Source organism: Marmota flaviventris, chromosome 17, assembly GCF_047511675.1.
Source record: "Marmota flaviventris isolate mMarFla1 chromosome 17, mMarFla1.hap1, whole genome shotgun sequence".
Taxonomy (NCBI): Eukaryota; Metazoa; Chordata; class Mammalia; order Rodentia; family Sciuridae; genus Marmota; species Marmota flaviventris.
In genome coordinates this window covers 11106480-11124001 of record NC_092514.1, presented here as the reverse complement: position 1 = coordinate 11124001, position 17522 = coordinate 11106480, and the positions used below count along the sequence as shown (strand labels likewise).

The 17522-nt window shown below is 38.9% G+C and overlaps 1 pseudogene; it reads left to right on the top strand.

Moving 5' to 3' along the window:
• Positions 1-370: 370 nt before the first annotated feature.
• On the top strand, positions 371-2344 carry LOC139702428 (uncharacterized; annotated as a pseudogene).
• The last annotated feature ends 15178 nt before the right edge of the window (positions 2345-17522 follow it).

Sequence of the window (17522 nt, the reverse complement as noted above, 5' to 3'; positions counted from 1 at the left end):
ATGACAGGCCTGCGCCACCACACCCGACAGGATTTGATATTTAAAAACCACAAATGCAAGAGTCTGCCCATCTAGTAGACAAGGATAGTGGAGCCTCTTGCTCCAAAGTGGCTGGATAACTGCTCCCAAAGCAGATAACAGGTGGACACCATCATGCCCATTCAGGAATAGAGACTAGCAGTCACCCAAGAAGTAGGTTTTTCTTTCACCTTCCAGAAAAGTGTTCCAAGACATCAAAGAGACTAAAAAGACTTAAAAGCAACCTTTCAAGTTCATCTCGGCCAGAAATGAAACTCAGGTTCCCAAGGCCAATTTCCGAGGCAGGTGGAACTGCTTTCTGGGGAGTCCAGTCCCCCAGCCTCCAAGGCGCATGTGCGCACACAGCTCTAGGAGATCCCAGATCATCTCAGTGGCTTCCCGCCCCTGGGCTGTCCCTCACCTTGTCCCCTCTCCCGCTAAATCCGTTTCCTCTTCTTTTCTAGTTCCCAGATGGGGCTCTCTGCACCACCAAGGCCGAGGGAGAAGCCTCTTTGGGGAGCTGGTGGCTGAACTGTTGGGGCGCAAACGTCTCCACGCAGAGTGGAGGGTGGGGACCGAGCCACTCCGACCGCCCCAAAGTGGAAGGCAAAGAGCTGAGGCCGGGGAAGGCCCGGAGGGGCTGAGGACACGGGTGCGCCCAGGTCGCAGGGATCCCTTCAAAGTAACTGAGGTCAACCCAGGGTTTCTGGGCATCTGCCGCTGGACACGATCCAACCAGAAGGCCATCGCCAAGCTCCTCCTTTCGGGAAACTCGGGGGCCGCCCCTGGAAGTGGCGGGGCGGAGGAACGGGAGCAAGGGAACCGAGGGCCGCCGCTATGGCGCCGGCCGGCCGGAGCACGGAGGAGGCCAGCGCGGAGCACGCACTGGCTGCTGAGCGCCCTGGCTCACCACTATGGCCTGGATTGAGGCGTGGAGAACAAGATCGTGGTGCTGGCCACCGGCCTGGACCAGTACCTGCAGGAGGTCTTCCACCACCTGGACTGCCAAGGCGCCAGCCGCCTTCCGCGCTCTGACTTCCGCGCGCTCTGCGCCGTTTTGGGGCTGCGCGCGAGGGTGCCGCCTCCGGGGAGGCCACCCGGATGCGATCCCTGTTGACTCTGGGGATGGGACCTCCTCCAGGGATGTGGCCGATGATGGAGACTCGGAATCCCAGGAGGAGGCACGTGTGGCGCTGCGCGCGGAGCCCCCGGAGCTCACCTTCCGCCAGTTCCACGCGCGCCTCTGCGGCTACTTTGGCACCCGCGGCGGTCACCAGCTGCCCCGAGGAGCGCTCAGCAAACACATGGAAACGCAGATCCGCCTGCGCCGCCCGCGTCGCCTCCGCCGTCAGCACCCGACCCGGGTGCAGGGTCCCGACGAGGGTGGCCCCGAGGGCCCGGAGGGCGAGCGCGTGGCGAGGCTGGAGGAGGAGAACAGCAGCCTCCAGGAGCTGGTGGAGGACCTGCGCGCCGTGCTGCAGGGCAGTGACGCCCGCTGTCTAGCGTTGCAGGTGTGCACCCGCAGGCTGGTGGTCAAAGTGGTATCCTGGGTGGCATCGGAACTGCAGGCTGGGCCCAGGGTGGGCAGAGGACGAGGGAGGGACAGCCCCACACCATCCCACCCCCTTTCAGCCCACTTGCTTCCTGTGCCAATCCTGCTCCCTGCCACTCCTATCCCACCGCCTCCAAACCTGCCCCAAACAACCATCCCCAGATCTCTGTCCCCATTTCTGTCCATCTTGTCCACAAGTGAGGACTGAATTACACTACTAAAACACTCAGAAGATGGACACATATCAAAATAATTATACTAAATGAAATAAGTCAGACACTAAAAATAGTATCAAGTAGTTTGATTTATATAAGTTCTTGATGATTTGAATTTAATATACAAGGACAGCAGGAGAAGAAGCTTGGTTGCCTGAGAATGTGGAAATGGATCCATTGGATAGAATAAATGTGTGTATATAATTTTAAGTATATCCCAATGATGATATTAGAAAATTTCAGCTATTTAAACAATCTTTCACTTAGTGGACAATGACTACATTACAAATGTAAGAGCTACCATTTAACATTTTTTCACGTTGCCAGCATGTCACACTAGACTTAACTAAATAGAAAGGAGAAAAACACTCTTAAAATAAATTGGACACTCCAAATCTTGTGTTTATGAAACAGCAATGACCACACTGGGAATCTCAATTAGGGACCTGAGCTCTATGCAGAGCTACCTATGAACACCATCTTCACCACTACTTAAAAACCTTAGAGTGTTTTCTTGTGAAAGCAATTGTGGTGAGCAATAAACTGTTAGTGTCTCATACTGGTTTCTCTTATTTATTTATTTACTCCCTTATCATTTTTTGGCAGAAAACCTATTTAGTGTCCTCCATGTTTTGAGATTGTGGAACTGTTATTTTGGTAGGTCTTGGTTTTATTTGGAGGGGATGGGGATATAGAGCTTATATAATGCTCTTTGGAGCAGACAGGGGGAAGAATGGAAAGAGTCTCCCCACCCCGTGTTTTCAGGGATGTGCTCTAGGTGGAACCATCAAATTCCTGGGGGCCATGGTGAAGTTGAAACCTTTTAAAAATAACTTTGAAGAATTGACAATATCCCTATGAAATTTTCCTGTATAATCTGAAAGGCCTTAAAACTTGTCTCTGACATGTGGAGAAACAGGATGAAGCTAAAAAGCCAACATAAAAACCTGAACACTAAAGACATTTTTAAGTGAGAAGATCCAGTTTTACAACTACTAATTTTCAACTGTATTGTCTAGAGCCAAGTTCAGTTGCCAACTGCTAGAGAACCTTTGAAAACAAGCACATGTAGATGATATAGCTAACTGAATATTTGGAAAGCACAGGGTTTGGAGTTCCTGGGCAGAATATGTGTGTGTGTTCAGGCCTCCAGGGATTTGTGGGGAAGAAACATTCTCCAGGAAAACACTTCTTGCTACTCTTCAGTTCCCCATGCTGGCTAATGCCAGTAATGATGCCAGTTTGAGTTTGCTGATGGAATTTTATAATCACTTGGATTAAAGTCAACCTTATGTGCTGAGAAACTTACACATCTGTGTGTTCTGGGATAGTTGATCCAAATCATCAGTTACTTCTTATTACTTTCCTTATTCCTTCATTTTCAGTGGTGATTTTCACACTGTTAGGAATAGAATCCCAATTTCAAATTAAAGTCTAGAACTCTGTTGTCCAGTACAATAACTGCTGGCTCCACGTAGTTATTTCTGTTACAATTAAATTAACATAGATTAAAATCTCAGTGTCTTATTTGCACCATCCATTTCCCATGCTGAACAGCCTCTTGGTGACTAGTGACTCTTGTACTGGGTGATGCAGATACAGGATATTCCATCATTACAGGAAGTTTTATTGAGCATTTCAGATCTTGAATGGAAACTCATAGTGTGACTCAGATAGAAGAGAAACTTCTCAGGCTGAGAGGCTAGGTTCAGTCCCCAGGAATCTATTTCTGTCATCTATCTCTATCTATCTATACATACATATATAAATATACATACATGTATATACGTGTGTGTGTGTGTGTGTGTGTATCTCCATTCAAGTACCAAACTAACAAAGCACTCTTGAAAAACTCTGGCTTATGTCTTGGGATGCTGAGGCAGGAGGACTGCAAGTTCAAAGACAGCCTCAGAAACTTAGCAAGTCCTAAGCAATTTAGTGAGATTCTGTCTCAAAATAAAAACACAAAAAGGTCTGGGGATTGGCTCAGTAGTTAAACATGCCTGGGTTCAATCCCCAGTACAAAAATAAATAAATAAAACCAAACCAAAAATACCCCCACAAACTTCTGGATTAACACAGAGTAACTACTTACGCTATTCATAATTTTACACACACATTATGTGTGTGTGTGTGAGTGTGTATATAAACATTCAGTATGGCTAAGAATGAAACTTTAAAATTAAATACATCAAGATTTATAAAACATGCTTTTTGTTTGTGGGAGCAGTACTGGAGATTTAACCAAGAGGTACTGGGGATTCAACCCATGGATGCTTTACCACTGAAGCTACATCCCCAGACCCGACTATTTGACTTTTTATTTTAATACAGGGTCTTGCTAAATGGCTGAGGCTAGTTTCAAACTTGGAATCCTCCTGCCTCAGCCTCCCGAGTCACTGGGATCATAGACATGCACAACTGTCAGCAAAAAATGCGTTTTTGTTTATTTCAAAATGGCTTACCTTAGGAAATTATACATTTTCCCCAAGAAATGCTATCATTTAAAACATCTTAAAACAGTTTTTAGACTGTCTGCCAAAGTCAGTTGCAGAGATAAACAGTCCATTTTTACTATATATCAATTTGAATACTATAATGAATTAATGAAAAGAATGCTGGATTACCTGCACATGTGATCTACTGTACTCATATCATAGATATGAGTAACTCTTGGCTGTTGGAAAATTTTACCTCAGAGGATGAGAATATGCTACATTCAAGAATATTTTGTTTTTAACAAAGAGTGCTCTGTCCTCTTGAAGGCATAACCTGAAGAATGCCAAATATTTAGGAGTTTCATAATTTCATAAGCTTGCTAGGGTATCACAAGTTGAGAGGCTTCAGCAACTGAAGTTTAGTGCCTTGTAGTTCTGGAGGTTAAGAGTTCCAGGTCAGTGTGTCAGCAGGGTTGGTTTCTTCTGAGGGTTGGGAGGGAGAACCTGGTGCAGGCCTTTCCCCCAGGGCTGGTGGCTTGCTGGCATCCTTCCCATCTGGTAGAAGCATGCCCCAATTGTGCCTTCATCTTCATATGGTAATCTTCTTGTGTGTGTGTGTCTTCAAACTTGCCCTGGGTGCCCACTTTTCTCCAGTTTGACTTCCTAACTTTATCATATCTTCAACAAACCTATTTCCATTTCACATTGTTTGGTTTGGAGATTAGGACTTAAATATGAGTTTGGGGAGGATGCAATGTAACCCATAACAAGAATTATGGAAATAACTTGTTTATTTTAAAAGAATAATCAAAATACTTTTTTGTCATTCCACACACAACTAAGAAGCATTGTGTTTGGATGCTGTGATTTTGTATGTGTTATGTTTGGCAACATCTGGCTTCTGTGAAAAGGAAGGCATGAGGTGTAGGTTAATTGAACAAACCACTATTGGGTCATAATTTCTAGGTCCCTCTGATTATGCCACATCTTTTGTTCTAGATGTGAACTGAATACCGTGTTGATGTTGGTTAGTGTCTGTCATGGTACAGTCAGTTAACAAATACAACAAAGTCATGATCGGTCCATAAAACAAAATAGTACTTAATTTTTCCAAGATAGTAGTAAGTGCAAACATAACTGTGGATATTCATATACATGATAACTTACTATTAGGCATTTAAAAACAGGTAATTACAGAATAGATATATGTAGGACATGTGAATTGAAACCCATCAATTTCCTTAGTGTGAATTTAATACATTTTTTCTGCTTTTTAGAAGTATTAGGTCAATATTGAAAATTATTGGGTTATAACACTATAGTATAACTTCTACTTTAGTGATTAATATTGAGGATGTGATTATAGCCAACACTGAGCTCATGAGAAAGGCAAAAGATGAACCAGTTTACTGAATCTACCTGAAAAGTCTGAATGTGGATAAATTATCTTTATTTTTACCTTATTAGCTGAAAAATGTTTAAATTAGCATTTAATATACTGTTCTTGTTGTAAAAAAAGTTCATTTTTACATTTGGCTTAGCTTATTTTCACTAATAGTACTTTATAATGGAACACTTTAATTTTAGAATGTCTATAATGGAAAGATGGAAAGAAGCCACACTTGTGCATATGTGAATTGAAAACTCAGATTATTTTGAATATTTTTGTATTTTTAGCAAAAGATTTTACCAGCTAGCTGACATTGTATGTTATAAGATGTTCTTTAGACACAGATTTCTGGCCAAGGAGAAGGTTTATTATATCATAGTAATCTTATTTTGCATCTCACAATTAATAACAGACACTTACATTGGCAATGATATAGTACATAATTATATGCATAGTTGACTTACAAAAGTGGATCAATTAATAACTTTATGGCACAAGTACAATTAAATCCATAATTAAAAATAAAACTTAATTCCACTTTGCCCTGGAGAACATATGTTTCCTAATTGCAGTGTTCCAGAGATCATCCAGTAGGAAGGTGAGTGTGTGTGTGTCTAAAAGAAGAAATAAGTGAATAATTACTGGAGGTATTTAGAATGTTTATTCTGAAGTTTAGAATACTCAGGGGAGATATTTCAGATGTCTTAAAATATTGCAAAGTTCATAATTCAGAACAGGAACTAGACTTATGTATTGTTTCTCCAGGGGCCAGAAGTTACAGGAAGGAAATTTTGAATCAATAGAAGGAAGACCTTGCTCATCAAAATCTGTCCAATTGTGAGACAGGTTATCTTGTAAAACAGTGAGTGTCTCATCACTAAAAATATTAATGTCAAGGTCAGGCAACAGTGTCATTGGTGGTATAGAAAGCGTTTTTAAATTAAGAATGAATCCAGACTAGATGAACTTCAAGGCCCCTTTTATCTTTCATATCCTGTAAACTCAGACAAGAACCAGCTCTCTTTCTATAATCTTTCTTCAGTAGTCTGAAATTAAGGAAATAAATCATCTTCAACCATCTGGTGGCCTGCCTGGTCCCTGACCCAATATTATATGACACATTTTGAAACCTTTGAAAAATGATAGAGCAGAAATATAGCAACAATTGCACATTTTAGAAAGATTCCCATCATAGGTATTGTTAGGTTTGCCACAGAACTCCTCACTCCTCAAATAGCCATCATAAGCTACACACTTGTATAAAACTATCAGCTTAAAAATCACAGATGAAACTATTGCTGACCCTCAGTTTGGTCCCAGTCATTCATTCATCCAAAATGTCTTGTGATTGTCTCCCGAGTTCCACATGCCTTTCTAAATGCTGGGAAAACCTGAAAATATTGCAGACAGAAATCTCTCATTATAATTTATGTTCCATTTTGCCATAGAGACATTTAACATGGGAAAAATGTAATAGAAAATAATTACATGTGGTAGAATAAAATTGAAGATTCTAAGCAGGGCAGTGGGCAGGACTTTATTGGCAAGGGAGCTATTTGGAATAGACAGGAATAGACTGTCTTAGAAGAGAGTATTTGACCTGTGACCAATTTGTGAGAAGGAGCCAGCCATGAAGAGATTTGAGGAATAGTATTTTTGGCCTAGGGAACTGCAGGTACAAAGGCTCACCATCAGGGCCCAGAGTATTGACTATCTATAACCCTGTTGTTTGGAATTGTCTGTATAACCAGGCTCTCTAAATGCCAAGTGTCAGATTTGGCCTCAGAATAATGTCAGACTCAGAGTTTAAGTTGGTAAATAAGGGATCTACATGAGTTTCCAGCATACCTATTACTAAATATCACATCCACCTTGATCTGGAGAAGAAAAGTGGAGAGATAGAAAGTAAAATAAAGGAGCCAGACAGAAAACAGGTGTTTGTATGGCAGGAATTTCAAGACTCTTTCCCATGGACATGAGCTATTCTTGGATGAACTTCAAGGGACAAGTGACATAGCCCATTTTAGTTTTTAATATTTTATAAGTGTTTTGTCACATCCATTACTTTCACCAACTTCTTTTAGGAACAGTTGCAGTTTTTAATCTCAGATGGAAAAAGAAGAATAAACAGCTCCTCAAAGGACTGAAATGCCATTCTGCTCCTCTCTGTGTCACTTCAAGAAAAATAAATGGAAGTAAACAGGCTAAAACAGCCCTGCTTCCAATGGACCCACTCACAATAAAAGGCAAAGAGGAACAGAGAGTCAAGCAAATGCATCTCCAGAGACACATTTCTTTGTTTTGTAGTTAGAAATAAGACTGCTGCTAATATATTGACAGCTTGTTGTGGTTTAGATCTAGAATGTTCCCCACAGGCTCAGACTAAAAGATGTGTTCCCCAATGCAGCAATTTCCAAAGATTAGGCTTTTACAATGTGATTGGATCATGAGGCGTCTAGCCTTATAGGTGGATTAATCCATTTGATGGATTAATAATTTGGATTATTGGGAGTAAGATTTTATTGGAAGGTGTGGGAAGATGTACAGCCCTGCACTTTCCTCTCTCTTTTTCTCTTCCTCTCTCTGCTTCTTCTTGACTACAAAGAGTTGAGCAGCTTCCCTCCATTACACCCTTCCAGCATGTTGTTTCTCAACCTTGGAGTCAGCCAATTGTGAACTGAAACCTGGAGTCAAAACCATCTTTTCTGAAATAATGAAACAGTGTTCAGAAGTGAAAAGATCAGAATTTGAGACCTTAGGATAATCAGTGGGTTAATCCATTTTGTGGATTAGTAATATTAGAGGACTACTGTACTAGATGGTAACTCTTGGCAGGTGGAGTAAGGTTGGAGGAAGTAGGTCCCTGGGGGCATTTCCTAAAAGGTGCATCTTCCCTCTTTCTCTTCCTTTGCTTCCTGGCTGCCAGGAGCTTAGCATCTTTCCTTCACCACACCCTTCAGCCATGATGTTCTGTCTCACCTCAGGCCAGAGCCATGGAGTAGGCCAACATGGACTACACATCTAAAACTATGAGTCAAAATAAACTTTTTACCCTCTAAGTTGTTTTGGATAGTGATTTTGGTAAAGGCAATCAAAAGCTGTCTAATGCATCATGCCTGCGGCTCATCCTCAAGAAGAATTAACTGCTGTCCCAGTGCTCTCAGGAGGAAGAGCACACTGAGTTATCATATTGATGTCCAGAAGCATTCCTGCGTATCTGGCTGTACTCTCATTCTCCCCGAATCCTTGGATAAATCCTACAGAATAATTCTTGAATTTTAGTAGTGTATGCTATGAATCCCTCCCCATCAACCCCTGATAAATACCACCACTAGAGACATTTCTCCCAAATTTCTTCAGGGCCCAGAAATGAATTCATTTGGGCCTATAAAAAATAAAGAACTTTATGCTTTGAATATACACCTGGGTGCTCTGCCTCTGCAACTGATTTTGAAAACAGACATGTTTCTTTCTCTTCCTCTCTCCCTGTACCTCCCTAATCTCTACCCCTCCCTAATCCCAGGGGAAACAGGATTACCTTTCTTCCCAATTTTGAGCAGAATTTATCTGTCACTGTGTACACACCCACCACAGGAATGAAGTAATCCAGACTTTGGGGATGGCACCCAAGATCTCAGAAATGACTATTTCCCAAATTAACAAGTGAATTACACCTCCAACAGAGAACACCTGGAATGTAGCCTTTGAATCACCTCTTTAGAAGTCTCCTGTTCCGGCTGATGGGCAAAATCACAGACTTATGGAGAGGAATTCCACTGTGTTTCTCCTTTGCTAGCAAAGCAATAAACTTTCATTTTTCTTTTTCTCAAATAAATAAATAAAGCATATGCTCACTTAATAGAAAATCAAACTAGGACATTTTATGTGGAGTATACACTGTATTCTGATGGTGTCTTTTCTTGAGTGTTATTCCTGACACATTTTCTCCCTACCTACCTAAGTCTGTTAAATAGTATTTTAGGTTATTTACACAAACCAGCAAATATAATATGTATTTAACCTCTTTTATAATCCCTCTCATTGGGTTCCAACTGCCAAGTAATGGCAAGGAAACTGAGAGCTAGTTTAACCATAATGAATGCTGAATGTTTATATTCTAGAACTTTTAGAATTTCCAGATTCATGGATACATGGATTTGAGCCTTGCTTAATACATGCTTCTTCCCTGAACAACTTATACTAGTTGGATAAACATGTCCATACAACTACACATTTTATTAAATATATTGACCTAAATTGAATGAAAATAACAATAGACTTGGTTACAACAGAAGTTTGCAAAGTTGCTTGATTTACATTAACACAAAAAAAGTCAAGAAGTCTTCCTTTACTTTTTAACAGGTTTAGCTGCATGCAGGTGGTCTGTTCCTCTTTCTCTATAATTCTTCAGGTTTGGTGCTGTATATATTTGTCAAAGTTCTGTCTCGGCATTCCTCTTTTCTCTGTTATAGACAGCTGATGATGAATTGATGTCCATTATCTCCTATTTTGTAGGAAGAGAATCTTTGGATGTTCAGTAAGGGCATGACCAGCATAATAATGCAAACCTGAGTCCCTAACATATTGATTATTACATGAATATATTTTGCAACAGAAAGAAATATTGTGTGTGTTCCTCAAACATCAAGGTGGATGGTAGTAAGTACAAACACAAATGTAGGACACCAGTGAAATGGCTTAATCTCATATATCTCAGTTTCTTACTAGATAGTGGTGATGGAGCAGTTTTAATTCACATGTTTGTGGTGACTATTACACACCAGTTCGCTAATACAAATCCTGGCACAAGATATGCACTCAGTAATTCACTTTATTTTCCATTTTCAGAGAATAATTTGCAAATTTTGAATAAATGATTATATCACTGGTGAAGTTGTGAAACTTCAAGCTATAAAGGTTGTGTTCACATGAATTTCAGGTGGGAATAATGTGTAGACAAGATCAGGAGTCAGACATATAAGTCATGGAGGAGTAGGAAACAGTGAAACTTTTGTTTGAACCCATGGATTAAACAAATGTCAGAAGTCAAGTTTGGGAAACAGATACAACATGGTGAAGGATCATTACAAAAAAATAGAAGTGGGAGAAATTTATTTGTAGATAAGGAAACTAATGCAAGAAAGTCTCCGATACCATTTGTTGACACATATCATATGTTGACATATATCACATGAAAAACACCAACACATAGAGACCAAGGATCTGGGAACCTTTATAATGTTTTCTTTAATTCGTGCAATTTTATATGTATATGAATGTGTGTGTGTGTGTGTGTGTGTGTGTGTGTGTGTGTGTGAATGGACCAGAAGGTACAGTGATTTTTCCACATATCTCCTTCCCAACATGTGCATACCCTCCGTCATTACCAATATTCTCTACCACAGTGGGATATTTACTACAAATGATTAAGTAAAACTGACAGATCATTATTACCCAAAGTGCATGGTTTACGTTAGGATTGACTCTGGGTGTCATATGTTTCTGAGCAAGAATCTGATGACAGGTACACATCTGTAGTGTTGTACTGGGCTCATCCACCATGGAGATCTCACTGTGCTAGAATCCAGCTACATGTCTCCCATGCGTCCTCTCTCCTATCTCTTGGCAACACTGATCTTTTCCCTGTCCCCATGGTTTGACTTTCCCACAGTCATAGCTGGGTTCATATGAGATATTCCATTTTAATTGTGGGTACTTTCATTTTATAGTATCAACTTAAGTTTCCTCCCATCTTTTCTTGGCTTGAGAGTTCATTCCTTTTGACATTGAATAACATTCCATTATCTTATTTGTGCAATAACTTACTAAACGGTTTTTTCCAATTAGTGACAATTATTAATAAAGGTTCTATAAGCACCTGTGCTGTGATCTGAATGTGCCTCCTAAGATTAATGTGTCTAAAACATCACCCCCAGTGCCACAGTGCTGGGAGGTGGGCCCTGGTGGGAGGTGTTCCTGTCCTGAGGACAGAGCCCTTAGGAAGAGAACAATGCTAACAATGAAACAACGACACGTAGGGTAGTTATTTGGTTCTTCCTATTCTTGTGCCATATAAAGACGCAGCGTCCCTTTGTCTGTAGGAGTCTGTGTTCAAGATGCCACGTAGGAAGCAGAGACTGGAACTTCCGGAAACAGCAGAAACCTGACAATTTTACTTTTGACTTCTCAGCCTCTAGGACTGTGAGAAAATATACTGTTCTTTATAAATTATCCAGCTTTCGGTTTTCTATTAGAACACACAAAATGAATTAATACAAGCTGTGTGCCAGTTTTTTAGTGGAATATATTTTCTTATCTCTTTGATAAATACCAGTAAATGCAAATGCTGACTCACATGAGGAGACTGACTATAGTATCCTAAGAAACTACCCAGTTACCTCCCCGAGAGACCGCACCATTTTGTATTCCCATCAGCAAGGAATGAGAGTTTCTGTTGCTTCAACTGAATTCAATATTGTCAGAGTCCTGGATTTTAGTCATTCTGATAGGTGTTTAGTGATATCTAATAGTTGTTTTTAATTTTCTTGTTCCTGATGACAAATGGTGTGGAGAATGTTTACATATTACTATTTGCTTTCTCTTTGGTAAGGTGGCTTTTCACATCTTAGGCAAATTGTTTAGTTTCTAGTTTGTTTGTTTGTTCATTTGTTTTGGGGCGGTGGGTGGGGTTGGCTTGAAAGTTTCAGACCCATAAGATCAGTTAAGAATACCAACAAACTTTAACTTAAACTGTTTTTTTAATATTCTTCTTTCATTTATGTAAATCTTTCTTTGTGGTCCATATTCTTTTCCTTTTCCCTAATAGATTGTTTTTAATGTTTCCTGCAAGCCACTTCTACTGGCAACTAATTCCCTGAATTTTTTTGTTTGTCTGAGAAAGTATTTCTTTCTTCTTCACTTTTGAAAGAAAATTTTACAAAGTATAGAAATCTAGGTTGGTCTTTTGTTTGTTTTCTCTCAATGCTTTAGTATTTCACTCCACTATCTTGTTTTGCAGGGCTTTCCTTTGTTTCTCTATAGGTGCGGTGGTTTTCTCTTCCGGTTTCTTTGAAGACTTTACCTTTAATTTGCTCTGGTGGAAGTCTGATGTGCTTAGGTGAGATTCCTTGGCACTTATTGCACTTGATGTTCTCGCATATTCATAGATCTGAAGTTTGGTGTTTAATACTAATTTCAGAGGATCATCAGTTATTATTCTGTAAAATCTCTCTTCTGTTTCTTTTTCCTTCTCCTTCTTTTTATTTGTTGTGGCATTTCATGCTTTTTTTTTTCTTTTAGTCTTTGTTCTTCTCATTTTTCAGTTTTATCAATGTCTATTGAAACACCCTCAATCCCAGAGATTCTTTTCAGGTCCACTCCTGTTCCACTAAGAAGCCCAATAGAGACATTCTTAATTTCTTATGTTGGTTTTGAATGTAAGATATCTTTTGGCATTTTATTGGGATTTCCACCTTTCTGCATACATTGCCCATATATTCTTTTTTATATTTTATTTTATTTTTTTTGCATTACAATCCTTATTACACATATGTAGCACAATTTTTCGTATCTCTGTACATATTCTCATACTGTGTTTAGTTTGTCCATTAGATTGTTCCAAATTTCCATTCTGATAATTCTAACATCCCTGCTATGTCTGATTCTCATTCTCCCCCTGCCTCATCAAACTGTGTTTTTAGATCTTGCATATTTTTTTTTTCTTAGCTGGACATGGTAGGCCAGGTAAAGTAAGTCCTATATAAAGACCTTTATTAATTTATTGGTACTATATGGAGTGTAGGGGGATAGAAAAAGTGTCCTATGATGCTGGTTGGACCTATGACTCTGGACTGTGCTCTGCATGAATGTTTCTCCTTCTGTGCCCTCCCTGAGAGTGTCGGGGTGACTAACTGGGCATACCCTTTCTCCCAGGTCAGCAGGGCTCTGATAATACTTCACCAGGTCATGCTCATCTAAGTAGTTTCTTCTGGAGACAGTCTTTGCTCAGAAGGGCAGATGCTCCAGTGCACCTCAAAAGGTACCTTTGTCCTCTCACACATCAGGCAAAGGGTATTTTTCTCTCCTACTGACTGGGAAACCTGTTGAGCTCCTGTAGGAAGATCTCACAGTAGTATTCTTGATCCTTCCTATGGCTGGTGCTTCTGGGTATTAGAGCTTTCAGACTTATCCAAAGTGAACTCCAGCAACTCTTAAATTGCAATTTAATTTTTCCAACCTTGGCACAGATTCTTGTGTTGTTGTTTCCTCGTGAATCTATGTCTATCTCAGGGAGCTCTTATTCCCTATATTGGCCTTTCTTTCTCCCCCCTCTGAGGAGCAGCACTTTTCCCTTTCTTACTCTTCTTCCACATAACAGAAATGTTGTTGATTTTTAGGATGTTCAGCTACTTATTGGTTGTTATGATTTAGTGATGACTTTCAAGCTCTTTACGTGCAGAACTAGAGATAGAAAGTCCTGGAAGTTCACAAGTTCCAGTATACAGCAGAGGACTTTGGATATGCCTGATCAAGACATCCCTCTGTTGTCTACAGATATGTCAACCACTTTGACAGATCTCCATACTGAGGGATTATTAGTGGAGCACAAATAAAGAAAGGGACGTTTGAATTGTCAATCAGAAGAGCTAAATTAACCAGCATGAACAGAGTCGTAGGAGAATCACAGCCAACATAAATTCACATCAAAATCAATGAAATGGATCTGAATTACATATCATTTAAAATTTTAAATGCAAATTTTCATGCTGAATACTTTTGGAAATAAAAGGTACCAGGCTTAACTTCGCTAAAGCAGTCAAGAAAATTTAAAAAGATGAATTTGATGGATCAAATATAGTGATAGACTCTTTGGCAATTTTTCCCATTGAGAAGTGTGTTTTACTTCCTCTGTCATTGTGATCCTTGAACAAATAAAATAAAAATTAAAAAAAAAATTGGCAGCTCTGACTTGGTCTCTTGGACCTAAGCCTCTATTTATAAAACATAACTACTCTGCTGAAGGGACTGTGTTTAAAAAGTGTGAGGCTTTATACAGAGGGAACATGATCTAGAGGACCCAAGTTTCTAGCTGTCCAGCCAAGAAGGCCGGCCACCATCTAAATACTAGTCGGAGACCCTAGTCAGCACCATACACAGCAGAGTGAGTGAGAGAGAGTGTGTGTGTGTGTGTGTAAAGAATACACTTATAAAGATATAATTAAGGAAAAGGAAAGTAGATTTACAATTTAAGTGTTTCTTCCTTAAGATTCCAGAGTACCCCTAATATGATAAAATATAATACTGTTACTACTAGATCTAATATTATGTTAACAGTGATATAATATTTGTGTAGTAGAAATAAGAATGTAACATTCAACTCAACAAATACTTATATGTTTAATACAGAATGCAATAAGAGGGAAAAAAAGATTCATACACCATAAATGAGCTCATAATCTTATTATTTTATTTTGGTATTATATTTATTTTTGTTTATGGGATTCATTTAAATGGAGTTTAGGTGACTGTCATAAGATCACATAATAACTAATGGAGCTAAATTCATCTCAAAGCTTTCCACTAAAATATCACCACTGTGGAAAATCCCATTGTGTTGGTGAAGACAGGCACAGGAGCTGATACCAAATTGGTGGTGACAGAGGCCCTTGTAGGATAACCTGACACGGACTGGGAGTGTTGAGGAAAGGAGGTTTGGCCATCCACATGCCTGAGGGAGGCTGAGAACAAATGTATTTTTTTTGTAGGAGTTACTATGCAGTATCTAGCTTCACAGTTTGCCAGTATACATGGGAATTAAGTGGTGTGTCAATTCCCAGAATTACTTGCAATGATGCAATGATGAAGGGTCAATAAAAGCCTGAATCAGTCCATCAGACCATGGCAAAGAGGAATAGAGATGTGACTAAATCAGAAAACATGAAGGGGATGTTTGTTGCATATAGATCTACCAAAGGCAGTTGGAGGTTCCTGTACTGAAATATTCCAACACTGTCCATGACAACTATCTTCTAAGAAAGTTGAAGACTTTTGGTGTAGTTCTCCATATTTAGGAGTAGCTGTTATTAGGCTCATCCATGTTTTGTATAATCACTCAACACAGAATCTGTGATGATCACAAAACATGAGCCTAAGAACAAAAGAGCAAACATTTTGGCATCATTATCTGAAAATCCTGTATTACCATGGAAGTCTCCAAATCCACCTTACTACATACTTGTTTTTTGTGATATTTAAAGTAAGAAAATGTTTTTCCATACCAAATATAATAATCAGAGATATTGTTGCACAATTTTGTCCTTGTACACAGTCATAACAAGTGACAACATAATGTCCACTTTGATGTTACCTATTTTAAATACTTATAGTTTTATTCATTCAGAAGATTACATTGAATCAAAAAGCACTTACTTGTTAATGAATTTATTCATATGACATAGTGAATGGAAATATTTACATAAAACGTGGTTCTTTACTCACTTGAGTAACATATTATCAAGTAATTTTTGTTTGTTTTGCTCTACTTCACTAAATGATATTTACTAAACATAAAAAGTTAAATGTGGCACTTTAAAATTAACTTCCAATATCTTAAGTCATTTATTAATGTTACTTCTTGAGCTGTTTATTCTCCAGAGGATTAGAAATAATCTTATTTATTACAAATACATCACATATTTCTGGTGTAATGTTGTAGTTTGGGTATTTTAATTTCTCAGTTCTGTGAATGTCAATGATGATTGTGTAACAATTGTTTAAAATTCTTGGATATACAACAAGTCAATAAATAACATTTGTAAAATGGGGAGAAGCTTCCTAATTTGATCTTATTATGTTTTGTCATCTTTAATCAAATATTTATTTTTGCACTTTATCTCTGTAAGGAGTACAAAAGTAAATTGTGAGGAGTCCATACCCTAATTAGCAGATAGTATGTGAGGACAAAACATAATGCAATTTTGAACTTGAGATGATGGATAAATGAAAGTGGTAGTGAAGCCTACAGGACAGAGTGGATAATTCTTGTTGAGCAGTGGATAATTTGTCAAGACTCAGAGAAGGGATGGTCTGAGAAATAAGTTTAATCAATGAAGAACAGGATGTATTGCTTTAAAAGGGACAGGGTAGTAAGCAGAGGCACAGATGTACTTCCACATGAGATTAGTAGGGTAGGAAAAGATACAAAGATGACAAAGTTCTGATATATTCAGACAATGACAAAGCTTACCATTACTGCAAGCTCAGAGTTCCAGTGTTCAGACTTGCTAGGAAGTGCTAAAGTGACAGATGGCACCAGGCACATTTTTACTTTCAACTGAAAATAGTGAGAATTTAAGGAAGAAAATTTCTTCATATTATTTTTATTGTGCAGACCTATGGGGCTTGGTGATAATTTGATACATGCGTATAATAGGTAATGATCAGATCAAGGTACTTAGCATTTCCATTTCTTTAAACATCATATAAAGAATTTTTGTCTGGTGGGAGACTGAAACCAAATCTAATCACCTACTAGGCTAGTGCCCTACCACTGAGTTACATCCCCAACCCTGGTCTAAGGGATTTTAATGAAAGAAATCACATGAGGATGCACATCTTCTAGGAAAATTGGTGGTGGGAACATGAGAATGAAGATTTTTTAAGTTATTTACAGTGTTAAATATTAGAGAAATTTCTTCTTCTTTGAAACTTCCTGTGATCTCCTTGTTTATATTTTCAAAAAATGACATTTCTTGGCACTTTTAACCAAAAGGCATCATTTTTTTTTTACAAAAAAAGAAAGTTTGCAGTGAATTTAACATATTAAGAATAATGCTACATTTTAAACCTTTATTTTATTTATTTATTTTTATGTGGTACTGAGGATCAAACACAATTCCTCACATATGCTA